The sequence below is a fragment of the Piliocolobus tephrosceles genome, chromosome 2 (genome assembly GCF_002776525.5).
Source record: "Piliocolobus tephrosceles isolate RC106 chromosome 2, ASM277652v3, whole genome shotgun sequence".
Classification (NCBI taxonomy): Eukaryota; Metazoa; Chordata; class Mammalia; order Primates; family Cercopithecidae; genus Piliocolobus; species Piliocolobus tephrosceles.
In genome coordinates this window covers 12614088-12624894 of record NC_045435.1, presented here as the reverse complement: position 1 = coordinate 12624894, position 10807 = coordinate 12614088, and positions in this window count along the sequence as shown.

The window sequence follows — 10807 nt, the reverse complement described above, 5'->3', positions numbered from 1 at the left end:
AAGAATTGGACAGTTAAAGGAAAGAAATAAAAAAAAGAGAAATAATACAGAGACCTGGATATTTCTGGGATTGGAAAAGGCAATATTTCTCAGTCTTTCACTAGACATCAAAAAACTAAGAAAGGTTGGGAGTGACAAGAATCAAATTAAGGGAATGACCATCTCAATTGTCATTATAATCTCTGAATGGATTAAAGTGTCTTGTACTTAAGATCCAATTATGAGTGTGTCCTGGTAGAGTAAATCCTTTAATTAGTTAAAAAGTCTCATAGAAAAGAGATTAAAATATATCTCAATTACAGAGCTACCACAGTACATAGAATGACAAGTAAGTCAAAAAAGAGATGGTGGTTAAAGAGACACTAAGTAATTACTGCAAATTTTCGATGTCCTGAGAGGAAATGCGGCTTTGGATATTGGCACATTACTCATTGACATCACATTGATAAATAGTCTACCAAATTCTTGAAGGCGTTTTCTACCAAAATGTGCAAATAGTAAGCTAAAAGTTATCTCCAACTGGAGACTTAAAGTGATTCACAAACTTGCACAAGCAGGAATTGGGCTAAGAAAGCTACCAGCCTCACAGAAAGTTTATTTCTCCAATTCCCAGTTCCGATGTAGCCAAGAAAAAAATGTCAGGGGAAGAATTTCCCAGGGACCTCAGAGTCAGAGAAAAAAGTTGTTCCTCAAGAACCGTAAAAGGGCACAATGAAAGAATATTCTCCACCCCCGATAGAAAGTTCACTGGGAATTCTGAATTGCTGCAGACCAGTGTCTTCTATGTGTCTCCCATTCTCCTCCTCTCACAATCAAAGTGTCCATTCCACTTCTATAAATTGGATGCTAGACACACAATCTTTTTAGTTAATGAATCTGTGGATCAAAAGTCACCACATCTGGACTGGATATAAAGACTATCATGTGCCTGAAGCTTTACACTCTAGCTCTTCTAATACTTTGGTAAGTTTCTACTACTCTGTATTTAACCCCTTTTAATTTAAAATACCCAGAGTGTATTCTGTTTCCTGAAAGTGATTCCTAATGAATATACCTGCAATGGCAGAATGCTACAAATCCGGGGCTAAAATAGACTATTCAATACTTGATACAAAATCTGATAGATCAGTTGGTGGTAGAAGCCAAAAATTAAAGACTTGAATTCAATTGCTAATATTATATAGATAGATGAATGTTCTGAATTATGGAATGAAAATCTAAGACTAATTTGATTTTATTCCAAAATGATGTGCTTTGGAATTTTAAATTATTCCAATATGAGCCTATGTGGGTTTGGTGAATTAATTAAAGGAAACTACAGTGGTGGTAGATGTAATTTTGTGGAGTCCAATAGTTGGGAGTTGAGCTGGGATTAAATTGCTATTCTTGATATATAAAACTTTAATAAACTCTGTGACCTATAACGTTCAGCATTTCCTGACTTCCCCGTGAGGCAAAGAGATCCTTAGAAGTATCTAAGCATTTTTTTACTTGATATTGGTAAAGGATATTGTTGAAAGAATAGCTACATGATAAAGGGGTTAAACTCTTGATCCAAAATGGCAAAACAACAAAAACTAATTAATGAACGCTTTCATTTAAGCATGCTGAATCTGTAGTAAGTGAATAAACCCAAAATGCGTATGTTTATATGCATACATATCTATACACATACATGTCATGTTATGCTCTAGAAATCAATAGGGCTATTAGATTGATTGTATAGAATCTCATGTAGCTTAGGGAATCCTTGCTCTTGGATAACTCTAAAATGAGATGAATTGTCAAAGTCTTGGGTAATTTCATGGCCAGAGGGTAGGAATTTGGAGGATGAGCTGGATAATGGTATGTAATCCTTTGATTCTAAGATTGTATAAACAATAGAAATACACTGAAAAGGAAACTATGTGATTTTAGTAAGAAACTATGTTTACTCTAATGAGTCTATAGAGAATTACATAATACATGGAAAGTACATGTCTTCTAGAAGTAACTACTAAAAAAAATAGGAAAAGTGTTACGTTCCTCTGGTTAGAACTAATGTTTAGTTTGCTTTTGCAGGTAAAACTCATTTGATGCTCTTATTAAAACATAAAGCAATTCTTGGCCAGGCGTGGTGACTCATGCCTGTAATCCTAGCACTTTGGGAGGTCAAGGTGGGCAAATCACCTGAGGTCGAGAGTTTGAGACCAGCCTGACCAACATGGAGAAATCCCATCTCTACTAAAAATACAAAATTCACCAGGTGTGGAGGTGCATGCCTGTAATCTCAGCTGCTCAGGAGGCTGAGGAAGGAGAATCTTTGATCCTGGGAGGCAGAGGTTGCAGTGAACTGAGATCACTCCATTACACTCCAGCCTGGGCAGCAAGAGAAAAACTCCGCCTCAAAAAAAAAAAAAAAAAATTGTATATATATATATACACACACACATACACACACACACACATGCACATAGCAATTCTTATTCTATGATAAAAATACATACCCTGGAAATACTGATTCTGAGAAACATCTCATTTTAGATGATTGGGAGTTGAAAAAAAATTATTTAGAAACTGATTTCTACTAAAACAATTATAAGAAACATAAACAACATTGAAACCCAAGAGGTTTGTAACATATTAGGAAGAAAATATTAAATGTAGATGAGATTAGCAACAGGATACTGCCTCGCCAGTTTGAGAACACAAACTATAAAATGTGTAATTTTCCCTTAGGTATTGCAAATTGACCACATAACAACATCAGAAATTTCACTTGTGAGAAAAATGATATAACACATATAGGCTAATTGCTGAGAAGAGAAACAGTAAAACAAAGTAAAGTACGTTATTTGAAATTTATATTATGGTACTTGACAGTTGTTTTATTTTGAAGTTCCACACTTGCTTTTAAAAGCTCTATGATGGAAATCAGGTCAGCGGCACATGGCCAGTTACAGTCGTAAATTGTTTTAAAAAATATTTTGAATATCCAGTAACCTACTCCCTCCCTCTTTATTTGTCTTATGTATTAGTCAAAGTTCTTCAGAGAAACAGCACTGATTGTGTGTGTGTGTATGTGTGTGTATGGTAGTGAAAGTGGAGAAGAAAAGGTGGATATGAAAATATATACTTGGAAGAAAATTAACAGAAAATTTGACTAAACACATATAGCGATATTGGGATATAAATATTAATCCTGGGTTTATTATAATTTCAAATGCCATAATTCTAATTATTTTAGTGGAAGTCTTTTTATAAGTTATTGGACATATTCTTACAGAGAGAGAGGTAAATAGACATAGAGGCAAAGAGATTTACTTTAAGTAATTGGCTTATATGATTATGGTTTCTGGAAAGTCCCAAATCTGCAGGGTAGGGCAGTGGGCTGGAGCCTGAGGGAAGAGTTGATGTCCCAGCTGGAGTCTGAAGCCAGTCTGGAGACAAAATTACCTCTTCTTCAGGGCACCTCAGTCTTTTTTCTCTTAAATCCTTCAACTAATTGATTGAACCACCCCCCACCCCAACACACACACACACATTATGGAGGGTAATCTGTTTTTCTCAGTCTACTGATTTCAGTGTTCAACCATCTAAAATATACCTTCATAGAAACATCTAGACTGGTATTTGACCAAATATCTGGGTACTGTGGTCTAGCCAAGTTGTCACACAAAATTAACCATCACAACTTGTAAAGGAGCCTAGAACCCTCTCAATCTTGTTTCTTATCTTTCACTTCAAAACTGCTCCTAGATCTATGACTCTGAGGACTAAACTCCTACTAACAGCGTTAACATTTGGCTCTACTTTCAGAGGAGTTTGTAATTCAATGAGAAAAAAATGTTTTCAACCTAAAATGATTAAACACTCAATATAAATATACTTTCAATTTCACTTTATTATCAGGGAATGATTATTTTGAGTAATAACCTTTCTCTTGGTTCATTCGTCTAGCACATAATCTGTTTTCTTTTCTGTGTGGACACGCAATTTGTCCTGATTATAAGCACCCAAACATTGCTGCTTTCCCATGCCAATTGATTTAATTCAATAACATTGATTAAGTGCCCACCTTGTGCCAGGACTGTGCAAATAATCTTAATATAAAAGCAGATAATTTCATAAATGACTTCACAGTCTAGCCAGGGTGATATATATACACAAATAAATGGAACATAATTGACAAGTACAAAGTTAAATGTACTAACAAACTATTTTAGGAGTAGGAAGGAGGGAATCATGATTTTAATCTTATGTTGTCAAAGACATTTTCAAAGATATAAAATAATTTGCATTTATATAATAATTAGTAACGATTAGCAGTTTTTCATATATTTGTTGGCTGCATGTATGTCTTCTTCGGAGAAGTGTCTGTTCATGTGTTTGCCTATTTTTAACGGGATTATTTAGTTTTTCTTGTTGAATTGTTTAAGTTCCTTATCAGTTCTGAATATTGGGCCTTTGTCAGATGCATAGTTTGTAAATATTTTCTCCTATTGTGTAGGTTGTTTGTTTACACTGTTTATAGTTTCTTTTACTGTGCAGGAGTTGTTTAGCTTAATTATATTCCCTTGTCAATTTTTGTGCTGGTTGCAATTGCTTTTGGGGAAATGCCAATCAAAACCGCATTGAGATACCATCTCACATCAGTTATATTGACTATTTTTAAAAAGTTAAAAAACAACAAATGTTGGAGAGGTTACAGATAAAAGGAAACACTGGTTCATGCTGATGAGAATGTTAATTAGTTCAACCACTGTGGAAAGCAGTGTGGAGATTCCTCAAAGAACTTCAAACAGAGCTACCATTTGACCCAGCAATCCACTACTGAGTATAAAACCAAGGGAAAATAAATCATTCTAGCAAAAAGACACATGCATTTGTATGTTCATCGCAGCACTACTCACAGTAGCAGAGAGGAATCAACCTAGATGTCAATCAAGAGTGGACTGGATAAAAAAAATGTGGTACATCTATACCACTGAATACTATGCAGACATAAAATGGGAATAAAGTGGGACAAAATTATGCCCTTTGCAGCAACGTGGATGCAACTAGAGGTCATTATCCTAAGCAAACTAAAGCAGAAACAGAAAACCAAATACCTCATGTTCTCACTCATGAACAAAAGCTAAACACGGAATACACATGGATACAAAGACAAGAATAATAGAAAATGAGGACACTTGAAGGTTGTAGAGTGGGAGGTGAGTGTGAGATGAAAAATTACCTGTCAAGTACTATGCTTACTACCTGGGTGACAAGACCATCAGTACACCAGACCTCAGTGACATGGAACTGACCCATGGAACAAACTTGCACATGTACCCCATGAACCTAAAATAAATGTTGAGGAAAAAAGAAATGGACAGGAAAGAATTCTATGGCAGAGTAACATTTAAGTAAAGACCTAAATGGAGTAAGAGAACATTCCACACAGGACATAAGTGCAAAGGCCTTGAAGTTGAAGCATGCTTGAGGTTGTGAGGAAAATAACAAGATCAGTGTGAATGAAGTGGGGTAAAAGACAGGAGAAGTGACGAGAGATAATGTATCTCAACTAAAGTAGACTGAAAGAACAGTATCAACCATTTTAAAGCATGTAGAGAAAAAAGGTACTTTTAAAATTTCTCAGTACACTTTTAAACAGTTTGAAAGTTGGTAGTAATATACAAAGAAATAAAGTTTTTACTTTACTCAAAAATCAACACACAAATAATTTGTTAGAAAAAAATACATTAGAGGGACAATTAGCTGTGTGTTGAAAGATGACTCTAGATGAATTACAGACAGTAAAGTAAGGAGTGGAATTGAGCAGACAAAGGAAAGCATGGCGGTGTGCTTGAGAAGAACTGAAGCTGGCTAGAGCACAGTCTATCAGAGAAGATCAGCAGGCAGCCAAACTGAGAGCTGGATTCCACTAGATGTAGAAAACAGTACTGGAAAGATTGGACTTGACTCTGTAGACAATGCAGAGCCATTTAACAACAGCATGATCAGATTTTTGCTTTAGCAATTTAATTCCGATAGAGAAGACGAGGATAAATTTGAGTCGGAGAGACTCGAGTCTTAGAAAACAAGTAGCAAACAGTTATCGCTGTTCCAACAAGAGAGAATCTAGAATATGGTGGTAGAAATGGAGAAGAGAAGATGGGTTTGGAAAGGCATTGATGAGGCATTTGACTAAATAAATGTAGAAAGTTAAGGATTCAACGATTAACTCTAGGTGTTTTACAACTTCACATATCATAATTGTAATGAAAGTCTTTCTAAAAGTTACAAAACACTTTCTTATCTTTTCAAAAGAGGCTATTAGATTCACCAATAAGAACACTATTTGACTTTTTGTAATATGTAGCATAGTTTTATTTATATTTGTGATACTTTTATTAACTTATTTATTTTTCTGTTTTTAGTCTACTCTTCTGTGACTAGTGTAAGAGGACCATTTATTAGAGATTTTCCATAATTTCTAGTTTACTCCTTGCAATAGGGGATAGATGGATAAATCAGAGAACAAAATCTCAAAGGAGGTATACTAGTGGGTGAAAAACTTACAAGGAAGGTTCAAGGAGTGTTTTCTATGGAATAAAGACAAGGTTGTAGTTTTGAGGTTTTGTGACAGGTTTCAAGTGTGTGTCTATGCACAGTCAGGGACTTTATTCACTAACTTTATTTCATGAGTGTATACCAGAGAGCTTAGATTGACTGTTACCTAACTCCAGATTGGGAAGATTTTATTTTAAATACGTAAATTTCATGTGTTGTAAATAAATAAAAACAATTATTGGTCAACTTATTGTCTCTAACTCCATTGTTAATAGTAGAATTACACTCATTGGTATATCAGGCATTAGTGAACTATAAGCCACAGGCCAAATTTGTTCTACTGCTTGTTTTCATACTCTGAGAGCTAAAGACAGTTTTTACGTTGCTAAAAGATTATAAAAAAGAAAAAAAAAATAGAGTATGAGAAAGAGAGCATCTGGGACCTACTGTAGTTTGAATATTTGTCTCCCTGCAAAACTCATGTTGAAATTGAGTCCCCAAAGTGACAGTATCGAGAGATGGACCTTTTAGGAGTAATTGGCTCTGCCACCAGGAATTAAGTAATCCAATCATAGGTTGATGGGTTATTGGGTTAGTTAATTAATGGGTTATCATGGGAGGAGAATCAGTGGTTTTGTAAGAGAGAAGGAAAGACCTGAGCTAGCATGTTAGCATGCAACCCCTCCTCTCCCACCCCACCATGTGGTGCCCTTTTCCACACTTAAACTTTGCAGAGTCCCTACCAGCATGAAGGCCCTCACCAGATGTGGCCCTTGGCCTTGGACTCTTCAGCCTCTGTAACTGTAAGAAATAAATTTCTTTATAAATTACCCAGTTTCAGGTATTCTGTCATAAGAAGTAGAAAATTGAGTAAGATAGGGCTGATAAACCCTAAAATATTTAGTATCCAGACCTTTAACAGAACTAATTCGAAGACCCCACCTATGAATAAAGGCTTATTTTTTCATATGTGCCTTTTGTTGTCACTTTCTTTTAATATATATGTTGTCTTAGTAAATAAATGATAAACTCATTGAAGGCAAGAAGCAGAGTGCAGATCTCTGTGTCTTCCTCAGTATTGGCACAGTACATCACGAACACTCATACCTGTGAATCTGTGATTATGAAAGTTTGTATAGATAGTTTGTATAGCTTCCTAAAACTTGTGAGATCCAGTAAAGAAAAGAGGGAGAATAAATAGTACATTCTGCAGAAAATATTTTTAAAAAGGAAAAAAAAGACATTCTGATAAGAATCCAAGTTTAAGATGTCAAGAACCCATTCAGGTTCATGTCTTATTAATTTTTTTTATCCTGGTACAAATACAAATTAAATAGATTTTTATAAATTACTACCTTGAAAACAGGCAGGTAGTTTAACAACACATACAACCATCTGAGTTGTGTGACTAACATAATATGACTAATGCTTTTAAAAATAAGGAATGAATTTATAAGGAGCAAAATGGAAGTTTTATTGATCCTCTAAGGAAGAAGTCCTGCATTCTAAAAGGATTTATTAATCTTTTGACCACATCAGTTTACCTCATCTGCTTTGAAAGTAAATACATAATAACGTATATGACATTGTTATGAAAGATCCATATTGGTTTTAAGCATATTTTTCTGTAATACATTTATCTGTTCAATGAAGAAAGTAAGTCAATAAAAAAGCAGACAGGTGACTTGTAGAGCCTAAGTGTATATTTTCTGTCCTACTATTGCCTTAGCCTGAATGTCATTTTTCCCCTATCTGGCTGTCACTGCAATATGTAAACCAATTGTGCTTCAGTTTTCCCATCTATAAAATAGTTTTAAGCCTGGGCAACAAAACGAGACCTCATCTGTACAAAACATAAAATAAAAAATAGCTGGGCATGGTGGTGCGTGACTGTAGTCCCTGCTACTAGGTAGGCCGAGGCAGGAGAATAGCTGGAACCTAGGAGTTCAAGGCTGCAGTGAGCTACAATCACGCCACTGCACTCCAACCTGGGCAACAGAGCAAGACCTCATCTTTAAACAAAAAAAGATAATAAAATAAATAATACTAGGATCAGTTTTATAAAGTTTATGTGAGGATGAAAAAGAAGATATGTAGACATATACATCAGTGCTAAAACATGATAACTAGCTATAGTAGAAATGATTGACTAATTTTTATTCTTCATTCTGTTAGAAAATATTGACGTGACTACTTCTTACTTCTATTGACTTGACTACTTCTTACTTTTCTATCTATGAAGCACTCTATCTACTCTAGTCATAAAGATAATCTGCTGGCCGGGCACAGTGGCTCAAGCCTGTAATCCCAGCACTATGGGAGGCCGAGACGGGCGGATCACCAGGTCAGAAGATAGAGACCATCCTGGCTAACACAGTGAAACCCCGTCTCTACTAAAAAATACAAAAAACTAGCCGGGCGAGGTGGCGGGGGCCCGTAGTCCCAGCTACTCGGGAGGCTGAGGCAGGAGAATGGCGTGAACCCGGGAGGCGGAGCTTGCAGTGAGCTGAGATCGCGCCACTGCACTCCAGCCTGGGCAACAGAGCGAGACTCCATCTCAAAAAAAAAAAAAAAAAAAAAAGATAATCTGCTTACTAGTTCTCTAACAAGACAGGAGAGTACATTGGGCCAGCTGCAAGTATCTCTTGGGAGAACTTTATATTAAATGTTTCTAATATTTTCTAAAAACTCTATAACTTTCAAGTTGAAAATAACACTTTCAATTAAGTGTTATTTTCTACATCTACCTATTTGGGTATTCAAATTTGCTCATATTTTTCTCTTTTTCTTCTTTTTTTCTCTCTCTCTTTTTTCCTTTCCTTTTCTTTTCTTTTCTTTTTTTTTCACCATCTGTGTGCCAAGTAATGCTTGGCTTGATTCATTATAGGTATGAAATTTACAAGATCTTTTGTTCAAAAGAGCTTTCATTTTTAGTCTCAAATACCCATAAGGGAAAAACAGTTTTAGGAATGGGCTTGAGGGGGGAAAATATATATATATATGTATATATATATACACATATATATATATGTGTGTGTGTGTGTATATATGTCGGTATATGTGTGTATGTGTGTATATAAATATACACACACATATTTTTAGTAGAGATGGGGTTTCAACATGTTGGCCAGGTTGGTCTCCAGCTCCTGACCTCAGGGGATCCCCCCACCTTGGCCTCACAAAGTGCTAGGATTATAGGTGTGAGCCATCGTGCCTGGCCACATCTTTTTAGTTTGCAAAATCAGATCAATCAGCTCTGAGCCTCCATGTACTTATCTGGTTGACTAATAATTCACTGTTAGTAATTTGCTGTGGGAGAGGAGCCTTCCGCATCTCTCTAATATTATACAAGAGTCTCGGCGATTTTAGATAGACCAAAACATCCAGATCCTCCCTACTTTCCAATCTAGTTAGAAAAGTGTTGCTACTGTTGGAGCCGGAAGAGCAGCTTTCTCTTTCCACACTAAGGCTGGGCACAGAAATGTTTCACCAATTATCTCTAGGTCAGAGCTCTTAATGTTTGGTCCGTTGACTTTGCTGTGTCACACCTTCAGGTGCCCTTTATACCTTAGAAAACGATTCCTGAGAAGTGGAAGCCATTTCTAAGAACAAGGCTTTATTTTAGGTATCCAACAGGCACCCAGCATAGCCACCAGATCATCCGCCATGGTCCAGGGCAGGGTACGCTCAGAACTACTCCACTCCCAGCACTAATTTCTGCTCTCACTTTTCCCTTCTGCCCAACCCTAGCTTAATTCTCCTCAAAGTGAATATTCCCCCGAAAAAGGAGGAGTAAAATAAGGACCAAAAAAATGTACACTAGGATAGAAAAGGCATACCTTAATGTAAGTTGAAATTGAAATAAACTCTTATTCGACCTTGATGATAGAACTTGTTGTTATTTATTATCACCAGTGTTATTATACTTCAGGATCATACCTATGGAAGTAGGTTCTTAAATTTAAGTATCGCATATTATAAAGCACATGCTTTCTGAAGTCCTTGACTTTGTATTTTGAGAGGTACACTGATAAATAAAGCTGGGATGGAGGATCCAGCACTGAAAAGGTAGCACCAATGTGTGAAAACATTACATATGGTGTGATTCCTACTCTATGTGAAATTCTGGAAAAGGAAAAACCTATAGATGTGGTAAAAAGATCAGTGGTTGCCAGAGAGGGATGAACAGATGGAACACAGGAGACTTTTAGGTCAGTGAAATATTCCACCTGAAACTCTAATGGTGGACACAGGACATTATGCTTTATCAGAA